Source organism: Monodon monoceros, unplaced genomic scaffold, assembly GCF_005190385.1.
Source record: "Monodon monoceros isolate NGI ecotype Baffin Bay Population unplaced genomic scaffold, NGI_Narwhal_1 Super_Scaffold_1, whole genome shotgun sequence".
Classification (NCBI taxonomy): Eukaryota; Metazoa; Chordata; class Mammalia; order Artiodactyla; family Monodontidae; genus Monodon; species Monodon monoceros.
Genome location: NW_021703765.1, coordinates 71,048,723 through 71,073,584, shown reverse-complemented (window position 1 = coordinate 71,073,584; position 24,862 = coordinate 71,048,723). Strand labels below are relative to the sequence as shown.

Below are 24,862 nucleotides of genomic sequence, written 5' to 3'. Positions count from 1 at the left end.
CGGGTTTGATCCCTGGTCAGGGAACTAGATTCCGCATTCTGCAACTAAGAGTTCACATGCCACAACTAAAAGATCCCACATGGCGCAACTAAGACCCAATGCAGCCAAATAAGTAAATAGATACATATTATTAAAAAAAGGAGAAAAGCATACCTATTTTTATTTAGAGTCAATTCAAAGCCTTGCAGTCTATTTAAATATTTGACTTCTCAAAAACCAGATTGAAGTTGAACATAGCATAGGATTGAGGACAGTTTTCAAAATTAACATCCTATTTAAAAACTGTCGGAAATGAATTAAAAAGTTATTCCTTGCATGCAATGGCACTTCCTTAAAGTGAAAGGAACTTACTTACCAAACACAGTCCTTTCGTTTGGGAAGAAACAAAGTGAATGAAAATATGTCTTCTGAAATGCAGACTGCCAAAAGTGTCAGTAATGGACTTTAACGGCCAGTGGGAGAGACAGACAGATCCTAAGAACACTGGGGAAAGTGACGAAGCAGAAGCTTTCAAGAGATGAATTGTTATTCAGCATGAACCGCCCCTCCTTCCTGGGACCAGAGAATCAAAGAATCTGCCCCCCCTTTCTCTTTACACTGCCACATCCTTTGTTGAACTTTATGCAATAATCATCCATGTATCTTCCTGTATTCATGCTCTGCCCCTTCAGTTTTTCCCTTTGTCAGCCTTCTTCCATAGAAGTTCTGAACAGCTCATTGCCTTCAGGGGACTCCCCTTTGCCAACCAAATAAAGTTGAGGCTCCTTGGCATGGCATTCAACGCCCTGTACTGTCTTGGACCTAGCACAGATTTCCAGCCTTGTCTCCCACTACCTCTCTGTTTGTACCCTATGCTTCAACCAGATTAGCCTATTTCCCGAGACTGCCCTGTGCTTTCCCACCTCACATTGTCTCCTCCTGTTGCCACCTGTTGGAATCTTCCCCAGGCCTTAAGGCCAAGTTTGTTTGCTCCTTCCTTCATGGGTCTTTGCTGTTCTTTCCCCACCTGTTTTTCTTTTTTTTTTGAATATTTATTTATTTATGGCTGCATTGGGTATTCGTTGCTGTGCACAGGCTTCCTCTAGTGGTGGGAAGCGGGGGCTACTCTTCGTTGCAGTGCGCGAGCTTCTCTTTGCAGTGGCTTTGCTTTGTTGTGGAGCACGGGCTCTAGGCACGCAGGCTTCAGTAGTTGTGGCATGTGGGCTCAGTAGTTGTGGCTTGCAGGCTCTAGAGTGCAGGCTCAGTAGTTGTGGTGCATGGGCTTATAGTTGCTCTGCGGCATGTGGGACCTTCCCGGACCAAGGATCAAACCCATGTCCCCTCCATTGACAGATGGATTCTTAACCACTGTGCCACCAGGGAAGTCCCTTTCCCCACCTATTTTAATCTCTCCTACTGACTACCAAGAGCAGTTTAGTACTTTTCTTTTGTCATTTATGTTCTGTTATCTGTTATGGTTAATTCATGTCCTTGATTCTGTTGAGTCAAGGGCTGTGCAGTCAGGGCACCTCCCACAGGGGGCTGAACACCTTGTTTGAAATAGAGTGAGTATAAGACAACATTCACAGGCTTCCCTGGTGGCGCAGTGGTTAAGAATCTGCCTGCCAATGCACGGGACACGGGTTCAAGCCCTGGTCTGGAAAGATCCCACATGCCACGGAGCAACTAAGCCCGTGTACCACAACTACTGAGCCTGTGCTCTAGAGCCCGCGAGCCACAACTACTGAGTTCATGTGCCACAACTACTGAAGCCTGTGCACCTAGAGCCCATGCTCCACAACAAAGCAAAGCCACTGCAATGAGAAGCCTGCGCACCGCAACGGAGAGGAGCCCCCGCTGGCCACAACTAGAGAAAGCCTGCACACAGCAACGAAGACCCAACGCAGCCATAAATAAAATAAATTTTTTTAAAAAAGATGACATTCACAAGTCAAATAGGCATATATTACTTAGTTCCATGGTTCAAGTGTATAGCAAATACAACTGTTTACTAAAAAATTTTACCCAGAGGATTTATATTTTACTTCCTTTAATGCACGCTCACGCTTGCTGAATTCCTTCACTATTGTCTATATCACTGGTTCCCAGTCTTTCTGTATGCTGACCCTCCTCTTAAAAATCTAATCCAGTGACCTTCTACAATATATATATATATATTTTTTTTTTTTTTTTTTTTTGCGGTACGTGGGCCTCTCACTGTTGTGGCCTCTCCCGCTGCGGAGCACAGGCTCCGGATGCGCAGGCTCAAGCGGACATGGCTCACGGGCCTAGCCGCTCCGCGGCATGTGGGATCTTCCTGGACCGGGGTACGAACCTGTGTCCCCCGCATCGGCAGGCGAACTCTCAACCACTGCGCCACCAGGGAAGCCCTACAATATTTTTGAACAGCCTTATTGAGGTATAATTTATATTTTATAAAATTCACCCATTGTAAGTGTACGATTCAGTTATTTTTAGCAGATTTATAGAGTTGTGCCACCATCACTGATCCAGTTTTAGAACATTTCTGTACCCCTACCCCTGCAAAAGTTCTTCTGTGACCTTTTGCAGTCAGTTTCCACCCCCTGCCCCCTCTCTCACCCTTAGCCCCAGGCAAAGGCTGATCTGCTTTTGATCTGTATTGATTTACCTTTCCTGTATATTTTGTATACGTAGAATCAGAAAACAGGTAGTTTTTTGTGTGTCTGGCTTCTTTAGCATAGTGTTTGTGAGGTTCATTTACATTGTAGCACATATCAGTAGTTAGTTCCTTTTTATTTCTGAATAGTATTCCCTTGCATGGATATAGTGTATTTTGTCTATCAGCTCACGGGTCGATAGACATTTGATTTGTTTATAGTTTTCGACTGTTACGAATAGTGCTGCTATGATCATGCATTTGATTCATGTACAAGTCTGTGTGTGGACGTTTGTTTAATTTCTCTTGAGTGGAATTGCTGTCTGGTATGTCTCTGTGTTACTTTTTAAGTAACTGCCAAACTGCTTTTCAAAGAGGCTTTATCATTTTATATTACCACCATCGATGTCTGAGAGTTCATTTCAACACAAGAGGACCCCTTTTTAATATTAAAAAAAAATTGTATACTCTCACTTGATAGTAGATTTCATTTTAGTATCTGCAGGTTGATAAAAAAGAATAAAAATGACATTAGGGAATTAGTAATACTTCTAGAAGGATTTATAGCCTGTAATCACAACAGCATTTAATGACATCATATATTTAGTCTACAGGCAGTGCTTTGTGTGCACTCTTTTAGCAATTCAGTGTCCCCCAAGGATCCATGGTTGGGAGCTACTGGTCCAGATGACTTGTTTAGAAATAAATATAAGCTATCTTTTTATCCATCTTCTATAAAATAGAGACCTATCTCATAAAGTTGTTTAGAAACTAAAGCATTTGGCCCATAATAGGTGCTCAATTAGTGACAGCTATTACTACTAGGGATCAGTGTGACTTGACTATAGAGTGTAGGCTTTGGAGCCATACAGGTGAGAATTCTGACTTTCCTGAACCAGGCTAAAATAATAGCAGTCTCTCCTTTAGTCAAACTGCCTTGGAATGGAGACTGTATGGATTCTTGGAAACACTGCTTTTCATACTAGTTCCTTGCTAACTTCAAAATGCTGTTTGTATCTATCCATTTCATTTGGTCTCATCGTTTTTGGATTGGAACCTTCTTTTCCTCCCCACCCTTAATTTATCAGAGTCACTTAGCAAGTATTATTCCTGTATTCTAAAGCTAATTCTCATCCCTGATTACACCTAAGAATCACCTGGGTAGCGTGTGTGTGTGTGTGTGTGTGTTATGCGGGCCTCTCACTGTTGTGGCCTCTCCCGTTGCGGAGCACAGGCTCCGGATGCGCAGGCTCAGCAGCCATGGCTCACGGGCCTAGCTGCTCTGCGGCATGTGGCATCTTCCTGGACTGGGGCACGAACCCATATCCCCTGCATCAGCAGGCGGACTCTTAGCCACTGCGCCACCAGGGAAGCCCACACCTGGGTAGCTTTTGCACTGAATACTGATTCCTGGGTCCCACCCCCAGAGATTCTCATTTCACTGCTCTGGGATGTGACCTGCACATTAGGTTGTTTTTTTTTTTTTTAAAGCAGGTGACTATAATGTGTGACCAAGGATGAGAATTACTATTCTAATGTGAAACCAGGATTAGTGACAGCTGTTCTTGCCTACTTCAGTATCAGGAGTCAGAGTTACAAATATCTTAATTCCTTCATAATAGAGGCATTAAGCAAAACAGAGTCTCTGGGATAGCCTGTTAGCATGACACCAAGCCACTGGAGGAACCTCTCAGGTTCCACTTAAGTGGCCTAGTCAGTGTCTGAAAGGAGATTGTGTGGAATGAAAGCAAAAACTTTAAGCCATGCTGAAGTAAGGGCATGTTTCATCCATCATCACTCCTTCTAGGAGGCAATGTGACATAGTGAGATGGATTCAGGTTTTGGCACTAGATGGATCTGGATTTATTTTGGTTCTGTTGATTACTAGCTGTGTTGATTGAGTTCAGAGTTTGCAACTACACATTTTTCTCATGTGGAAAAAAATAGAGATTATTAAAAACACAACCAGAGTCATACTATACACCTTACAGGGTTGTTAGCATTGTAGACTATATATAAAGTTCTTAGCATACTTGCTGGCTTAGTAAATAGCAGTTGTATGTATACTACTACTCATGCTAAAGACTGTCTTTGACTTGTTTGTATCTCCGGTGCCATTCACAGTGCCCTAATGCTCAGAAGGTTATAAAATGTGATATAGAAAACAAAATTTGATTTTTTAAAATCAATCTGACTGTTCTCCTAGGTAAATAATAGAGATGTGACACTATAAAATTAGTGCTTAGCAAGTGAATGTTGCTACACAGTATTGTAATGGCAGTATCCCTTCATTTTTGTTTAATGAGATTCATGGTCAAAGTCATGCAGTGTCATACAACCTAGGGACAAGAATAGTAGCACCTCAGTATTTAGCAAGAGATGCTTTAATAGTTAACAGCAGGTGTGATATAAACAAGAGAATGGGTATGAGGGACAGCTATGAAAAATAATCAGGCAAGAAGTCAATATCAGATAAATCAGAGTCAAAAAGCTTAGGACATATAGATAAGTATAAATCAGAACATGTAAGACAAGTACAATTCATCATGTATTTTTTTTTCCTAGCTGTGTCTGCAGAGGGCCTAGAAGCAATGATATACTGGTAGTAATGAGTACCCCTAATGCACAGATTTCACTTCCTAAATATCATTGCCCACTAAAAGGAACCAGCGCTCCTTGGAGAAAAGAGTCATTCCAAGTCTGGAGTAAGAACTTAACAGGGTGAGCCTGAGACATCATTTTGTGCTAGAAGCAGGAAAGCTTTCAAAATCTAATGGAATTATTATATGTGTACTTCAAGTGAAAACAAGCTAATGGAGTTGTGTCAAAGGACACAGAAGGTAGTCTGAAAGGACTCCCACTGGCTAAAGTTGGGACAGTTGGAGCATTAGGCAGGATAATGGCTGCAGTTGATTTATACACATAAATATATAAAAATCCATGAGTCCATGATAAATCTCAGAAAAGAGAAGCTTCCCCCACCCCACAGTTTAAAAATTAATATCAACTCCTTACTCTAAACACCAATGAAAGGACATAATTGACCATTTTTCCAGTAGCAACTGTTTTTTTTTTTTTGTTTGTTTGTTTTTCTCTTGCGGTACGCGGGCCTCTCACTGTTGTGGCCTCTCCCATTGTGGAGCACAGGCTCCGGACGTGCAGGCTCAGTGGCCATGGCTCACGGGCCCAGCCTCTCCTCAGCATGTGGGATCTTCCCGGACCGGGGCACGAACCCGTGTCCCCTGCATCGGCAGGGGGACTCTCAACCACTGCGCCACCAGGGAAGCCCAGTAGCAACTGTTTTAACGTTAACCAGATAACTCTAGGTAATGAGGGTATGTTCTTTTTGATGTAAGAATGCCAGCTAATATTTGTAGAAGTAATGGTATAATTAGGAATCACCATTTCAACTCCTAATAAAATACCTGATTCAGGCAAAAACCATCTACAGATGATAAAAATTATTAGGTGAGAAGCAGATGGAGAATTGGAAATATAACCCCACAGATTATTTGGTTATTTCAAGGGGAAAAACGCAACTTTACAATAGAGGGATTACCTTAACCTAGTGGTCTATCTTGGCATCACAGAAAGTGGAATAACCAGGCATTATGTGCTTCTTGTTGGGGTGCAGCTTGAGGTAAACAGCATCACCTGTGAAGGGTTTTGTAAAAATTGTTTAACCTGAATCTGTTCAAGGCTTTTAGATTGACTTTCAGTTTACAGAAAATGCAGAGGTTAGAGCAGGAGCAAACTATGGCCCTTAGGCCAAATCCAGCCTGTAGCCCTTGAGCTAAGAATGGTTTTTACATTTTTAAAGGATTGTTAGAATAAGACAGAAATAAACCAAGAAACAAAAAAGAATATGTGACAGAGATAGTATGTGGCCCACAAAGCCTAAAATATTTATTTTCTGGACTTTTAAGGAAAATTTGCCAACCCTATTTTAGAGGAACAAGTCTAATTGCTACAAGGAAGCAATTAGACAAATCTGGAAAGTGGGCATCCCATAGGAAAACTGGCTGGGTCTATTCAATGTCATAGAAAATGAAAAGATAGGGGTGGGAATTTATTCAAGATTAGAAGAGACTTACAAATGTAGAAAACAAACTTATGGTTACCAGGGGATAAGGGGGTAGAGGGATAAATTGGGAGACTGAGATTGACATATACACATTACTATATATAAAATAGATAACTAGGGGCTTCCCTGGTGGCACAGTGGTTGAGAGTCCCCCTGCCGATGCGGGGGACATGGGTTTGTGCCCCAGTCTGGGAGGATCCCACATGCCGTGGAGCGGCTAGGCCCGTGAGCCATGGCCACTGGGCCTGCGCGTCCGGAGCCTGTGCTCCGCAACGGGAGAGGCCACAGCAGTGGCAGGCCCGTGACCGCACAAAAAAAAAGAAAAGATAACTAATAAGAACCTACTGTACAGCACAGGGAACTCTACTCACTACTCTGTAATGGCCTATATGGGAAAAGAATCTAAAAAAAGGATATATGTATATCTGATTCACTTTGCTGTACACCTGAAACTAACACAACATTGTAAATCAACTATACCCACAATAAAAATTAAAAATGAAATAAAATAGCATGAGAAAAAAACAAGATTAAAAGACTTGAGAATTAATATTGTTAAAATGACCATACTGCCTAAAGCGATCTACAGATTTATTGCAATTCCTATCAAAATACCCATGACATTTTTCACAGAACTAGAGCAAATAATCCTAAAATTCATTTGAAACCACAGAAGACCCTGAGTTGCCAAAGCAATCTTGGGAAAGAAGAGCAAAGCTGGAGGTATCACCCTCCAAGACTTTAGACTATACTACAAAGCTACAATAATCAAAATGGCCTGGTACTGGCAAAAAACAAAAAACAAAAAACCAAAAAAACAAAAACACCAGACACATAGATCAGTGGAACAGAATAGAGAGCTCAGGAATAAACCCAGGCACCTATGGTCAATTAATCTACAGCAGAGCAGGCAAGAATATACAATGAGGGAAAGATAGACTCTCCAATAAGTGGTGCTGGGAAAACTGGTCAGCTACATGTAAAACAATGAAATTAGAACATTTTCTCACACCATATTAAAAAAAAAATGGATAAAGACCTAAATGTAAGACCTGGAGCCTTAAAACTCCTGGAAGAGAACACAGGCAAAACATCCTTTGACATAAATTGTAACAATATATTTTGAGATCTGTCTGGTAAGGCAAAAGAAACAAAAGCAAAAATAAAGGGACCTAATTAAACTTAAAAGCTTCTGCACAGCAAAGGAAACCATTGACAGTCTACTGAATGGGAGAAAATGTTTGCAAACAATATTACTGATAAGGGGTTAATATCCAAAATATATAAACAGGTCATACAACTCAGTATCAAAAAAAAAAAAAAAAAACTCACAAAGAACCCAATCAAAAAATGGGCAGAACACCTGAATAGACATTTTTCTAAAGAACACGTACAGATGGCGAATAGGCACATGAGAAGATACTCAACATTGCTAATTATTAGAGAAATGCAAATCAAAACAACAATGAGATATCACTTCACACCTGTCAGAATGGCTATCATCAAAAAGTCTACAAATAACATGGGACTGAGTGAACTGATGAGGATGATTATAATTTTTGTGACTTTGAATAAAAAAAAATCCCACGAGGACTCAGAGGCAAAAAATATACAAATGAATTTTCACTGCAAAGTAAAGGAGCTGTTACAGTGGAGGATTACTGGACTGAATGTCAATATTATGACATAGTATGAGTGTGTTTTGTGTTTGGTAATTGCAATCATTGTTGCTTTTGTTGTGGTCATCCATTTACAATGCTTGGTGTCAGTCTATCTCTTGTAAAAAAAAAAAAAAGTCTACAAATAACAAATGTCGGCGAGGATGTGGAGAAAAGGGAATCCTCATACACTGTTGGTGGGAATGTAAATTGGTGCGTCCACTATGGAAAGCAGTATGGAAATTCCTCAGAAAACTGAAATTAGAACTATCATATGATCTAGCAGTTCCACTCGTGGGTACATATTCAGAAAAAAATGAAAACGTTAATTCAAAAAGATACATGGACTCCAGTGTTTACAGCAGCACTATTTACAATATCCAAGACATGGGAACAGCCCAAGCACCCATCAACAGACAATTGGCTTAAGAAGATGTGTACACACACACACACACACACACACACACACACACACACACACACACACACACACACTGGAATACTACTCAGCCATAAAAAAGAGTGAAATTCTGCCATTTGTAGCAATGTGGATGGACCTAGAGAATATTATACTTAGTGAAATAAGTCAGACAAAAACAAATACTGTATGATATCATTATATGTGAATTCTAAAAAAATAAAACAAGTGAATGTAAATAGCAAAACAGAAACAGACTCCCAGATATAGAAGGCAAACTAAACTAGTGGTTACCACTGGGGAGAGGGAGGAGGGGAGGGGCAAGATATAGGGGTATGGAATTAAAAGATATAAACTACTGTGTATAAAATAGATAAGCAACAAGGATATATTGTATAGCCCAGTGAATTATAGCCATTATCTTGTAATAACTTTTTTTTATTTATTTATTTTTGGCTGTGTTGGGTCTTCGTTTCTGTGTGAGGGCTTTCTCTAGTTGTGGTAAGTGGGGGCCACTCTTCATCACGGTGCGTGGGCCTTTCACTGTCGCAGCCTCTCTTGTTGTGAGGCACAGGCTGCAGACATGCAGGCTCAGTAGTTGTGGCTCATAGGCCAGTTGCTCCGTGGCATGTGGGATCTTCCCAGACCAGGGCTCGAACCCGTGTCCCCTGCATTGGCAGGCAGATTCTCAACCACTGCACCACCACGGAAGCCCTATCATGTAATAACTTTTAATGGAGTATAATCTGTAAAAATCATTGAATCATCTGAAACTAATATAATATTGTAAATCAACTATACTTCAATAAAAAATATATAAAAGTATGTTGGGAACTTCTCCTTCCAGACAAGCTGGAATAACAGGAACCAGATTACCTTCCTACCTAAGAAAAACAAAAAAAAAAAACTATATGAAACAATAGTTTTCAGGACACTGGGCATCAAACAATGAAGGATAGTGATCCCTGAGGGATGGCAAACAAAAGAGATGAGCCCTACAATTGTCCCATCCTGCCTTGAGTTTCCAGGCTCTGACATCAGGAGCAGGAACTGAGCAGAGCCCAGTAGATTCCCTGAGTTAACATGGAGCTGTGAGTCTAGGGAGACCAGTGCAGCAACAGTTCATAGGACAGAGTATCAGAAAGAAAAGATAGATGGAGAGAACCAGAGATCTGTGAAGTTCTCTCTTGAATACTCAGCAGAGACTGATTAGCACAAGACATGAGCAAACTAGTCAAGACTGGGAATTTGAAGAAATTAGAAGCATTGTTGCCCAGTGCTCACACAGTGATGGCAACAGACACTGTTACCACCAGCTAGACAGGAAAATTTCATAATTCATTAGACATTCGGTAGAGTACTCAGGAAGGTCTTGCCTTTGTAGTAGGGAATAATTAGCTCTAGACTGAGCACTGCTCTGGACCTACCTAACAAATCTTAAAAGCAAGATTCAAAAGGATCAAACCATGTCCAAGTAACTTAACTGTTTCCCAGAACAAAGCTCAAAAAGAATTATAGGAATAACAAAGAGGCAAGAAGACATGATCCATAAAGAGGAAAATCAATCCATTGAAACTGACCCAAAGCTGACACAGATATTAGAATTAGCAGAGAACATTAAGAGAGTGATTATAACTTGTACTCTGTATGTTCAGAAGTTGAGTAGAGACACAGAATATATAAAATAGATCCAAATAGAACTTCTAGGAATGAAAACTACAATGTCTGAGATGAAAAGTACACTGACAAGATTCATTGCAGATTAGACATTGCAGAGGAAAAGATTAGGGAATTTGAAGGCATAGCAATAGAAATTCTCCACAATGAAACACAAAAAGGAAAAGAAAAGAGCATCAGTTAGCTGCAGGACAACTTGAAGTGGCCTAATACAAGTGTAACTGGATTCCCCAGAGAGAAGGAAGTACAGAAATAATATCTGAAGAAATTGCTGAAAATTACCCAAACTTGATGGAAAGTATAAACCCACAGATCTGAGAAGCTCAAGGAACACCAGACAAAGAAACATGAAGAAAACTACACTGTCAGTTAACAATTTACTGCCTTTCAGCTCCAGATGCACCTTCAGTACACACTCTGAGATAAACAAAGGAATTCTTTAAAGTTAGCGTGATGTTAAGCTTTCTTAATACAGGGCTCTGGTGCTAGAGGGACCCTGTAGGAGAAAGAAGCTCTCCTGCTGTTTCTGGTGCCGGTTGGGGGTCAGAGGTGTCAGTGTGAGGACATCTGGTGTAGCCTTCCACAACATGGTCTTTTTGCAATGTTTGCACCCTTGTCCTTTCTTCAGCTCTTTGAACATATAAACTAGAACCTCCATGTGACCCTGTGCTCTGAAGGCTTCCTTACCCCATCAACACTCAGACTCTCTCCTGCATGTCATTGGTTGCCAGTTACCTGCTCCCCACCTGCACTCCACAGTATAGCTTATTGTTTGCCTGGGAACTCCAGACCACCTCTGACCTGGCCAAACTAGCAGACTTCTCTGCTCTCCAATGGGGCTATACCATACCTCCTCCCAATGAGGTCTGAACCCTTCCACATCTGTCCTTTATGGATATTCTCATTCAGCTATAGTGTACCATATAGGGTTTCCTTATTTCTTTTAGTTACTCTTTTATCATGGTTAATAACCCTTTATATTAAATTCCCTCTTTTTTTTTTACATCTTTATTGGAGTATAATTGCTTTACAATGGTGTGTTAGTTTCTGCTTTATAACAAAGTGAATCAGCTATACTTATACATATATCCTCATAGGTCTTCCCTCTTGCGTCTCCCTCCCTCCCACTCTCCCTATCCCACCACTCTAGGTGGTCGCAAAGCACTGAACTGATCTCCCTGTGCTATGCGGCTGCTTCTCACTAGCTATCTATTTTACATTTGGTAGTGTTTATATGTTCATATATATACACTACCACTCTCTCACTTTGTCCCAGCTTACCCTTCTTCCCCTCCCCATGTCCTCAAGTCCATTCTCTAGTAGGTCTGCATCTTTATTCCCGTCCTGCCCCTAGGTTCTTCATGACCTTTTTTTTTTTTTAGATTCCATATATATGTGTTAGCATACGGTATTTGTTTTTCTCTTTCTGACTTACTTCACTCTGTATGACAGACTCTAGTTCCATCCACCTCACTACAAATAACTCAATTTCGTTTCTTTTTATGGCTGAGTAATATTCCATTGTATATTTGTGCCACATCTTCTTTATCCATTCATCTTAAATTTCCCCTCTTAATCTACTATGTGATTTCTTTCTCCTGGTTGGACCCAACTGCTACATGCACTAAGGCACACAATAATCAAATTGCTTAAAACTGGTGATAGAGGGAAAATCTTAAAAGCAACCAGAGAAAAAGACACAGTACGTAAAGAGGAACAAAGAAATGAATGACATCATATTTCTCATCAAAAATAATGTAAGAGGGAATATAATGGAGCACATGTTTAAAGAACTGAAAAGAAATTTTTCAATCTAGAATTCTACACACAGTGAAAATATATTTTGTAAGTTAAGGTGAAAGACATTTTCAGATATACAAAATAATTTATCAGCAGATTTACACTGTAAAAAAATGCTAAAAGAAGTTTTTCAGGCAAAAGGGAAAATGATACCAGGTGGAAATCTGGATCTACACAGAAGAACGGAGAGAGCTAGAAATGGTAATTATATGTAAATACAGTTTTTTTCTTATTATTGAAATGTCTTTAAATCATAATTGACTATTTAAACAAAAATGATAACAATGTATTATGGGGTTTATAACATTTATAAAAATAAAATGCATTACAACAATAGCCTAAAGGTCAGAAGGGGAGAAATGGAAGTATGCTATTATAAAATTATTATACTATATGTGAAGTGGAAGGATAACACTTAATGGTAGACTGTGGTAAGTTAAAATGAATATCATATACCCTAAAGCAATCACTAAAATAATAAAACAAAGAATTATAGCTAATAAGCCAACAAACAAGATAAAATGGAATCATAAAAGTATTTCATTAATTTTTTAAAGGCAGAAAGAGAGGAAAAATAGAAGAACATATAGTACAAATAGAAAACAAATAGAAGGTGATAGACTCAAACCTAAACTTATCAATAGGTCACATTAAATGTAAATGGTTAAAACACCAGCAGTTAAAAAGCAGAATCTGTCTGATTGGATAAAAAAGTAAGGCACTAATAGGTTAAAAATAATAGGATGGAAAAATTATACCATACTATTGCTAGTCAAAAGAAAGCTGAAGTGGCTACATTATTTAATACCAAATAATGTAATAAAGTACATTCCAGAGCAAAGAATATTACCAGCAGTAGAGAAGCCCATTTCATAATGGTGAAGAGGTCACTCAAGAGAACATAACAGTCCTAAATGTTTATGCCTTTAATAACAGAGTTTCAAAATACATGAAGCAAAAAGTGATAGGACTGAAAGCAAAAACAGACAAATTCACAATTCAATTTATCTCTCTCAATTACTGATAGAACAAGTAAACAGAAAATAAGGATATAGGAGACTTGAACCAACTATCAACCAGGTCTGATTAGACCTAGACTTGATAGAATACTCCACCTAACAATAGCAGGATGTACATTATTTTCAAGTACACGTCTTACCAAGATAGACCATATTATGGGCCGTAAAAGTCTAAATAAATTAAAAATAAGTGAGGTTTATCCTAGGAATTTAGGGTTGATTTAACCTTCAAATATTAATTAATATAATTCACCTATTAACATACTAAAAGAGAAAGACCATATGATTATCTCAGACACAAAGCATTTGACCAAATCCAACATCCATTCCTGATGAAAACTCTCAGCAGGCTAGGAATTGAAGAGAACTTTTTGATAAGGGTCATTTACAAAAAACCTACAGGTAACGTACTTAAATGGCAAAAGACTCCTGAGGTTAGGAACAAGGCAAGGATGTCTGCTCTCTCCACTTCACTTTTTTTTTTTTAATTGAGGTATAATTGACACATAACATTATATTAGTTTCAGTTGTACAACATGGTAACTTGATACTTGTATATATTGTAAAATGATAGCCACAGTAAATCTGGTTAACATCTGTGACCATACATAGTTAGAAAATTTTTTCCTTATAAAAACTTTTATTAGCTATAGTCAACATGCTGTATATTACATCCCCATGACTTATTTTATAACTGGAAATTTGTACCTTTTGACCTCCTTCACCTGTTTCACCCACCCTTGCCTTTGGCAACTACCAATCTGTTCTCTGTATCTATGAGCTTGGGTATATTTTTGGTTTTGGTTTTGCTTTTTTTAGATTCCACATATAAGTGAGATCATATGGTATTTGTCTTTCTTTGTCTGACTTATTTCACTTAGCAGATTCCCTCTACGTCTATACATGTTGTTGCAGATGGCAAGACTTCATTATTTTTATGGCTGAATAATATCCCATTGTATATATGTACACCATATTTTCTTTATCTGCTTATTCATCAGTGGACACTTAGGTCGTTTCCATATCTTCGCTGTTGTAAATATGCTGCAGTGAACATGGAAGTGCATACATCTTTTCGAGTGTCTTTTTTTTTTAATTTATTTATTTTTGGCCGCATTGGGTCTTTGTTGCTGCATGCGGGCTTTCTCTAGTTGCGGCGAGCGGGAGCTACTCTTTGTTGTAGTGCACAGGCTTCTCATTGCAGTGGCTTGTCTTGTTGTGGAGCATGGGCTCTAGGGTGCGCAGGCTTCAGTAGTTGTGGTGTGCAGGCTCTAGTTGTGGCTTGTGGGCTCTAGAGTACAGGCTCAGTAGTTGTGGCGCACGGGCTTAGTTGCTCCGTGGCATGTGAGATCTTCCCGGACCAGGGATTGAACCCATGTCACCTGCATTGGCAGGAGAGTTCTTAACCACTACACCACCAGGGAAGTCCCATGAGTTCTTTTTTGCCTCTGCTGCTCCCCACAGCACCTGAGTGATCCGCAGTCTGGACATAACAAATTCCAGTTTGTCTCTAGGTGTCCTATTTCCCAGAGGATCAAAAACTTTAGACTTGAACAGATTTCAGATTTCTCAGATAGAATATGCTTCCAGATATGAACTTAGAATCTACTCTGTTTAAATTTTTCTAGTTTTGGTTTTCACAAATTCAGCAAACATTTATTGAGAACTGACTACCAGCTACAGGCAAGGCATCAAGTTATCCATCACTATCTTATTTTCTGATGCATTTCAAAGGAAGTTGGAGACATCAGTATACTTTACTCCTTAATACTTTAGGATGTATACCATTAACTAGAGTTCAGCGTTTGTTTACAGTTTCTTTTGTATTTGTGTCTGTAACTTTGTGTGCCAGGCACATGATAGGTGCTTATCAAACGTCTATTGAATATATGAATGACTGAGTCAGATCAAAACACAAAAAGAAAGAAGACTGGAGTGTGTGCATTCATGAAAGTGGTAGAACCCTATGCAGTTTGCAAAGGGCATTTTGTATCTGCTGCCTTGACAGTCTCAAAATAAAATTCCTTCCACCATACTTTCCCTTCAATCCATTACATGTATACGAAGGCCCACACATACCTGTGTTAGAATATTCCTTTCTCAGAGGCAAAACATTCCATTCTCAGAAGCCAGGAAGAGGGAATCTTTTAGGAAAATGAGGACAGAATAAATCGATGCTCCTCTTCCTGGTGTGGCTCTGGGGTCACGCTGGGCATGAGCCATGACAAAAACAGCTGATTAGGGTTTAAAGGGAGGTTTCTTTGTTTGCTTGCTTGCTTGCTTGCTTGCTTGCTTGCTTATTTGGGGGGGCTTTTGGTCTCAGTATCTCATGGCCTAGCCAGGCTGTCCTCCATATAGACCTGTCACTTTTAGGCTAACGGATGGGTTAAAGAATGGGCAGTTTCTGCTTATCCAAATTCTGCCCATTTTTCCAGGACCAGCTGGCAGTTCAGCTCCTTCGTGAAGACTTCCCTCACCATTCTAGCAGTGATTGCTTCATTTTCTGAGCTCATTATCACTGACTTAGCACTTACTATTCATTGCCTTGGAGATTTTGTTTTAACTTATTTTTTTATTGAGGTATAATTGATTTACAATATTACATTAGTTTTAAGTGTACACATAGTGATTCAAAATTTTTTAGATTATATTCCATTGAAAGTTATTATAAAATATTGGCTGTATTTCCTGTGCTGTATAATATATCCTCATAGCTTATTTATTTATTTATTTATTTATTTAAAATAATTTTATTGATTGATTGATTTTTGGCTGCGTTGGGTCTTTGTTGCTGCACTCGGGCTTTCTCTAGTTGTGAGTGGGGGCTAGTCTTCGTTGCAGCGTGCGGGCTTCTCATTGTGGTGGCTTCTCTTGTTGCGGAGCACGGGCTCTAGGCATGTGGGCTTCAGTAGTTGTGGCTAGTGGGCTCAGTAGTTGTGGCTCACGGGCTCTAGAGCGCAGGCTCAGTAGCTGTGGCGCATGGGCTTAGTTGCTCCACAGCATGTGGGATCATCCTGGACCAGGGCTCGAACCCGTGTCCCCTGCATTGGCAGGCGGATTCTTAACCACTGTGCCACCAGGGAAGGCCCGCTTATTTATTTTTTACATAGTAGATTGTACCTCTTTATCCCCTACCCCTAATCTGCCCCTCCCCCTCCCTCTTCCCACTGGTAACCGCTAGTTTGTTCTCTATATCTATGAGTCTGTTTCTGTTCTGTTATATTCGTTAGTTTGTTTTATTTTTTTAATTCCATGTATAAGTGATAACATACAGTATCTGTCTTTCTCTGACTTTATTTCACTAAGCATAATACCCTCCAGGTTCATCTATGTTGTTGAAAATGGCAAAAGTTCATTTTTCTTTAATGGCTGAATAGTATTCCCGTGTGTGTGTGTGTGTATCACATCTTCTTTTAAAAATTTTTAAAAATTTTTATTGGAGTGTAGTTGATTTACAATGGTGTGTTAATTTCAGATGTACAGCAAAATGGTTCAGTTATACATATACAGGAAAATAATCTGAAAAAGAATGAATATAGGTTATTACAGAATATTTAGTAGAGTTCCCTGTGCTACACATTAGGTCCTTGTTGGTTATCTATTTTATATATAGTAGTGTGTGTATGTTAATCCCAAGCTCCTAATTTATCCCTCCCTCCCACGTTTCCCCTTTGGTAACCATGAGTTTGTTTTTGAAATCTGTGAGTCTGTTTCTGTTTTGTAAATAAGTTCATTTATATCATGTTTTAAAAATTAGATTCCACATATGAGTGATATCATATGATATTTGACTTTCTATGTCTGACTTACTTCACTTAGTATGATAATCTCTGGGTCCATCCATGTTGCTGCAAATGGCATTATTTTGTTCTTTTTTATGGCTGAGTAATATTCTATTGTATATATGTACCACATCTTTTTTATCCATTCCTCTGTTGATGGATATTTAGGTTGCATTCATGTCTTGGATATTGTAAATAGTGCTGTAGTAAACATTGGGGTGAATGTATCTTTTCAAATTATGGTTTTGTCCAGATATATGCCCAGGAGTGGGATTGCTGGATCATATGGTAGTTCTATTTTTAGTTTTTTAAGGAACTTCCATACTGTTCTCCATAGTGGTTGTACCATTTTACATTCCCACCAGCAGTGTAGGAGGGTTCCCTTTTTTCCACACCCTCTCCAGCATTTATTGTTTGTAGAGTTTTTGATGATGGCCATTCTGACCAGTGTAAGGTGATACCTCATTGTAGTTTTGATTTGCATTTCTCGGATAATTAGTGATGTTGAGCATCTTTTCATGTGCCTTTTGGCCATCTGTGTGTCTTCTTTGGAGAAATGTCTATTTAGATCTTCTGCCCATTTTTTGATTGGGTTGCTTTGTTTGTTTTTTGTTTTGTTTTTGTTTTTTGATGGCTAAGTTCTCCAAATATTTATTACAGTGGGTCATCAGCAGTAACAGGGCTGGGGGAGGGACACACGAGACTCATTTACCCCTCAGGTAGAGCTTGGGGGTCTGCCAGCCTGCGGGGGCTTACTTCAGGCCCGCCTTCCGCCAGATGCGCCTCAGGTCTCTCTCGAACCTCATCTGCTTCCGTTTCAGGCGTCCCTCCCTGACTTTCTGCCGCAGGAGCCAGGTCCTCTTGACCAGCTTGCGGTACTTGTGATGATTCATCTTCTGCCGGCGGATCTTAAGCAAGTTTTTGGACTGTATCTGGGGTGTGTCCCAGACCTCCTTACCCCCTGCTCGACCCCTTCCCCCACCTGGCTGGGCGGACACTCATAGAGTTGGGCTGGAGACACAGTCCCTGGGGCCCCAGCATCCAGTCTGGGCAGGAGGCAGCGAACGGTCAGCCAGCTCGCCAGGGGGCTGATAGACATCTTCCTGGGGACCAGCATCTCCTCAAGCTCCATGTGGACCCGCCTGTCAGGGAGGGAGGCAACCCCACTTGGGCCTATTGGTTGCATGCTGTAGCGAGGCCTGCAGGCATGCCTGCCCAACACCTCGCAGACAGGCCAAGGCCCACTACAACCTGCCCGGGGAACAGCCCTGAGCAGCTGGGAAGTCAGGCGCACCATGAACATGGTCTGTGCTTGGCGGCGGCCCCAGGCACTCAGCGGAGCGCACAGGTGGTGTCGACGCTCGGGTCTTAGGCCCCGAGCCCCAGCCAGCGGCGGTCGCCTCCGCCGTCCCTGGAGCCCGCACACTGCGGCCTCACGCCGACTCTTCCCAGACGCAACCGGGAGACTCAGCTGACCATTCCACCGCGCTCGGGTTGTTTGTTTTTTTGACATAGAGTTGCATGAGCTGTTTGTATGTTTTGGAGATTAATCCCTTGTCAGTCACTTTGCAAATAATACCCTCCACGTTCATCTGTGTTGTTGCAAATGGTGAAATTACATTCTTTTTTATGACTAATATTCCTGTTTGTGTGTGTGTGTGTGTGTGTGTGTGTCACATCTTCTTTATACATTCATCTGTTGATGGACAGAATGGTACTTGCTGACACCAGTGTCCACATGATAGAGCAATCTCCCAAAAATGGCTGCCACCAGTGTCTTTGTCCCTAGGGTGAGCTCCAGTTGCCTCCTGCTTCTCAGGGAGACTCTACAAGATAAGCAAGTGTGTCTGACCCAGGCTCCTTTCAAATTACTGCTTCTGCCCTGGGTCCTGGAGCAGGTGGGATTTTGTGTGCACCCTTTAAAAGTGGAGTCTCTATTTTCACGGCAGTAATTTTTCATTATCCTAATTTCAAGCTCATATTCACATTTTCCCAGTTGACCTTCAAAGATGTACTTTACTCTTGGTTTGCAAACCAGAATCCAATCCAGGACTATGCATTATGTTTGTTGCATTATATCTGGTCCCTTAAGTATTATTTATTGTAGTACAATTCCTCTTTTTCATTGACATGTTGAAGAAGCTGGGCCAGTTGACCTGTAGAAAGTTCCAGCTTCTGTATTTGTCTGGCTGCTTCCTCATAGTGACATTTAGCTCATTCTTCTATTCCCTGGCATTTCCTATTAACTGGAGGTTATATATAAAAGCTTACTGGATTCAAATCAAACATTTTTGGCTAGAAGATGTACATTTATGATGATAATGTGAGATCCTCCATTATTCAGTTGTGTTTTCTTGCTTTTGACAAGACATGTAATCTGTGGCGTTTTCAGGCATTGATTTTGAAGGATTCTGCTTTCAGCACCACCAAATACTGGAACATAATTTCTCATCCTTTGTGGTCATTGAACGTTTTGATAAAAATAGCATATCACCAACTAAATTTTCGCACGTAACTTTCCTATGATTCCTATGGTCATATGGTTTTGGTTCATATAATTCAGTATTCATATATTGGAAAATGAAACAGTATTAGTTTTAGACTAACATAAATTATATTTTATCTGTAAAAATGAGATTAAGAAGATTTCAAATGGATAAGATTACCTGACAAACCAAGAATTGTGTTTTAATGAGTAGAGGTTTGGGAACATGCGAAGTACAATCAAGGCATGACTGGACTTATTTTTAACTAAATCATGATACTAAAGTTAACTAAACATAGAGGGGTTTGAGAGCTGCAGCCTGGTGGTGGGTCTTCTTCCCTGGAGTGGGAGTGCTGGGCTTGAACAGAAGTTTCTGGGCCATTGGTCCCTGGAGAGACCATAGCATGTGATTTTATGACTCTGATTGGCATATAAGATCATCCAGGAGACTCCCAAACTGGAATTTGGCTTCATATGCCAATTTCTTTGAAGGGATGCAGGGATCAGCAAACTTTCTTTTGTTATCTCACCATTGCTGGTGGGCAGGAGTCAGCCTGGCTTAACTGAGCCCCTATGCTCTAGGTCTTACAAGCCCCTCCACAGGCACACCCCCTCCTTCCAGAGGAACCACTCTCCAGACTTCTATGGTAATCAGTCCTTTCCTTTGTGGCTGGCAGGGGCTACTCTTCGTTGCGGTGTGCGGGCTTCTCATTGCGGTGGCTTCTCTTGTTGCGGAGCATGGGCTCTAGGCACGCAGGCTTCAGTAGTTGCAGCACATAGGCTCAGTAGTTGTGGCGCAGGCTCTAGAGTGCAAGCTCAGTAGTTGTGGCACACGGGCTTAGTTGCTCCGCAGCATGTGGGATCTTCCCAGACTAGGGCTTGAACCCATGTCCCCTGCATTGGTAGGTAGATTCTTAACCGCTGCAACACCAGTGAAGTCCCTTCTCTGATTATTCTTCAAGATAGATTCCTAGCAGTAAAATTAATGGATCAGAAAGTGTAAACATGGAAGATAATTTCAGGACTTCTGTGGATTTACTCCGTAATCAGAAGGATAGCCTTTATTCTAGTTTAATTCTTCTACAGTGTAAACTAGCTACACTTTGTTTAGTGTGGCAGCAAACTATAGAATCAGTAAGCAATTTCCTTGTATTGGATCATCAGACTCGTTTTCTTCCTCAAATTCATCTGGAAATGTATTTCTTTTCCTTTTTTTTTCTTTCTAATGTATCCCTCCCTCCCCCTTCCTCCACTTCCCCTTTGGTAACCATAAATTTGTTTTCTATGTCTGTGAGTCTGTTTTTGGTTTTTTTTGTTTTTGTTTTTGTTTTTTGGCTGCATTGGGTCTTAGTTGCGGCAGGTGAGACCTTCGTTGAGGCATGCAGGATCTTTCATTGCAGCGCACAGGCTCTTTATGGTGTGCGGGCTTCTCTCTAGTTGTGGCATGAAGGTTTTCTCTTTCTAGTTGTGGTACACAGGCTCCAGAACGCGTGGGCTCTGTAGTTTGCGGCACACAGGCTCTATAGTTGAGGCGTTCAGGCTTAGTTGCCCTGCGGCATGTGGAATCTTAGTCTCCCAACCCGGGATCAAACCCATGTCCCCTGCATTGGGAGGCGGATTCTTTACCACTGGACCACCAGGGAAGTCCCTGTTTTTGTTTTATAAATAATTTCATTTGAACTATTCTTTAGATTCAACGTATAAGTGATGTCATATAATATTTGTCTTTCTCTGTCTGACTTTTTTCACTTAGTATGATAAACTCTAGGTCCATCTGGAAGTGTACTTCTTTCATGCTTCCTAATACCCATTCATTTGGGTTTATGTAGTAATTATGGCTGATTGGCGGGAAAGCTTAGAACTGTTGATTCTCATTGTATAGAAATAGCAATTATCCATGATCAAATGTATAAATAAAGACATTGATTCAGTATGCTTTGAGGATTCACTTTCCAGAACTTAAGTTCTGTCAACTGAATGTTTTAATATGCATGCTTCTATGTTGTTGCTTTCACTTTAGCAGATGTAAAATGCGTGTGTTCATTTACCTGTTTCATGTCCTTCCTTGAAAGCAGGGCTGCGTCCTAGTCAGTGCCTAACATCTTTCCTTGCCTGTGGTGGATGTTCAATAACTGTGTGTTGGAATAGTATTGGATTACCATATTATTTGGAATTGTTGCTTTTTGCTCTTCCTCTTAATATGTTAGGTCTGTTAATGAATGATCATTTTGATTTTTACAGCACCTTCTCCTCTACCTAGGAGCTCTGAGGTGGCAGGTTGTTTGGATTCTTTTTGGTTTGGAATAATTATTCTGACATTTAAATGAGCCTCTGTCTGAAAGTGCGCAAATTTTCATTTCTATCTTTTTAAGCTTCCTTGCTCCCGAGAAATTTCAGGTTTATAAGACTGCAGTTAATTAATAATCTCCACCATCGCATCCCAGATAAGACGGGAGGTGACAGAAAGGAAGCAGAAACAAGTTTAAATAGAATGGTGCTTAGCAGTGAGATAGCACTTTATACTTGAAAGCCTTCGGAGACATTAACTAATCAATTTTCCAACACATTGGAGAAGCCGGAAATGGGTTTTCATTATGTACTTAATTGCTGAGAAAGTGAGATATGCTTTTAATCTCTTAACTCTTCCTGAGAAGTGGACATTCACTTGGAACAACTTACTTTTTTTTTCAAAGTTTAGGTGTGTTTATTTATTTTTTAGTTTATTTATTTTGATTATTTTTGGCTGTGTTGGGTCTTCGTTGCTGTGCACAGGCTTTCTCTAGTTGTGGCAAGCTGGAGCTACTCTTTGTTGTGGTGCGCGGGCTTCTCATTGCAGTGGCTTCTCTTGTTGCAGACCGCAGGCTCTAGAGTGCGCGGGCTTCAGTAGTTGTGGCACACAGGCTCAGTAGTTGTGGCTCACGGCCTCTAGAGTGCAGGCTCAGTAGTTGTGGCACACGGGCTTAGTTGCTCTGCGGCATGTGGGATCTTCCTGGACCAGGGCTCGAACCCGTGTCCCCTGCATTGGCAGGCGGATTCTTAACCATTGTGCCACCAGGGAAGGCCCTCTGTTTTTCTTAATCTGAATTTTTAAAAAGAGACTCATCCTTTGACCTTCCATTTTTCTCAAGAGACAACTGAGTCAACTTCAAGGCTTATGGGTTTCGTCTTCACGAAGTCAACACACTAGGCAGTTTGCAGAAGCAGTAAGCTCCTCTTGCTCCCTCACCATTTTGGAGAAACAAGAAGATAGAACAGATGCCAACTCAGAACACAAAGTAACGTCTAATTGCCCCTGAAGGGTGGTTTGGCTGTGGGTAGAGTTAGTTTGTCCCATGTGTTTGAAGGTCTGAGGAAACTGAGGCCAGATTGCTTACATGAATTGCTTATGTTCACCCAGTTAGGAATGGAGTCCCGTGACAGGTGATCCCTGTCCCAATACTTTTTGGTTCTTAACCTTTTTTCCATCAAGACACATGTTTAATTTGCCCAGAGAGCTAGCTCTAACTATAATACAATACCTTTTCTCTTCTAGTCAAGAAAATATAGCGAGTGAACATTTTGAATTTGTGACTATTGAAATTTTCTGAAGAAATGAAATATTTACTTCATTACTCTGTTAGTAATAACAAATGACTTGCAACATATCTCACAACTGATCATGACCAAACAGTATGTTCATAGTTAGAGCTTTATATAATATCTTTTAATTAATATTTTTTTCAAAATAGTAAATGGACATCATTAGAAGTCTTTCAGTATGTTTGATTTCTTAAAAACAAACAAAAGTCCCAGCAGTCTTTGCCTCCCCACTTGCTTGTACCAAGCATAGTTCTTATTTTTTTCACTGTTGGTTTTCTTTAAGTCATTTTTTGTCAACTGATTGCCTGTTGTGAGCCAAGCCCTTTCTGAATCCTGGAGAAGTGGCAAGAGGTGAGCCACCCTTTCCTTGAGGAGCCTATAGTCAAACGCTAGTGATTGTTTTGAGGAAATAACTTGTTACACTGGGAAAGTAACTTAACCTCTCCAAAGTTCAGTTTCCTCATCTAAATAGTGTGTTACTAATACCTGCCTAACAGGTATCATTATGAGGACTTCAGGAAATAATTCACGTGACAGCACTTAGCACTGGTACCTGGTGCAGGATAGGCACTCAGGGATTGTTCATTCAGTTTGCATCTGGGGAACCATGTAAGATGCTATCATTAGATAATTAAATTATGATATGAAGGCCATTTTAAAAATATGAATTGAGAGACAGAAGCAAGAACTGAGAGCTAGGGTTTATTAGGCTCTGTGGAGGATGTAGGGTTTAAAGAGAATCAGAACTTAGATGATGAAGTATAGGTATTATCAGGGTGAGGAATGGATTGGCTCTGATTTGGAGGAAGAGTTTGGGCTCCCCTACTTAAGTCTCACCAGCTTTTATCCCCACATAGTATCTGTATTGCTTCCCCAGTGATGTCACAGAAAGTAATTCTGTACCCAGTGGTAAAACCCTATGGAGCCAAACCTTGTTAGCATTAGTGCTATTTCCATGGCAACCATCAGATGATATATAATCGTAGTAAGGCAAGTTGTGAGAAGTATTTTCACAACAACATTTTCATCAACAAATGCCCAAATTTACTTGTAGGATGTCCCATAGGAGATCACCCAGCCACTTAGCTGCTGTCTCCAAAATCTAAACCCTAAATGTTCTTCCACATTTCCATGTTTGAACATGTAGTGGGAAATTTTTTTTTTTTTTTTTTTTTTTGCGGTAAGCGGGCCTCTCACTGTTGCGGGCTCTGGACGCACAGGCTCAGTGGCCATGGCTCACGGGCCCAGCCGCTCCACAGCATGTGGGATCTTCCCGGACCGGGGCATGAACCCGTGTCCCCTGCATCGGCAGGCGGACTCTCAACCACTGTGCCACCAGGGCAGCCCCTGTGGGAGACATTTTTAAGAAAAAAATCTTGCCATGGATTTTTTCCATAAGGGAATATCATTATGCTTGAATTCTGTTCGAATAGTTTTTGCAAAATGGACATAACCAATAAGGTAAATCTGAGGGGGGAAAAGGCTTTTATATCCCAGTTATAGATATTTTTGTAACTATTGATAGAGTTTTGTGACTACTGGTAAGTAATTAGGTACAAAGGTAAAACTGGCTTGACTCATCTTCTGTCAGTTTTACTCAAATGAAAGATTTAAAAATAAAATTCTTAATGTTTAAAAATAAAATTTTCCTACTGAAAACTGAACTCATCCTGTAATATGGGGTATTTTATAGAACTTGTTTTGTTCTCTGTGACATTTTAGGAGTATGTTATAGACAACTGT

The 24,862-nt window shown here is 40.4% G+C and overlaps 1 protein-coding gene and 1 pseudogene across 2 annotated transcripts in view; one reads left to right on the top strand and one right to left on the bottom strand.

Moving 5' to 3' along the window:
* Positions 1-24,862, top strand: part of BICDL1 (BICD family like cargo adaptor 1) — a 98,952-nt gene that overhangs the window by 28,804 nt on the left and 45,286 nt on the right. The gene's annotated exons all lie outside the window — the stretch shown is intronic.
* Positions 17,760-18,367, bottom strand: LOC114894032 (annotated as a pseudogene).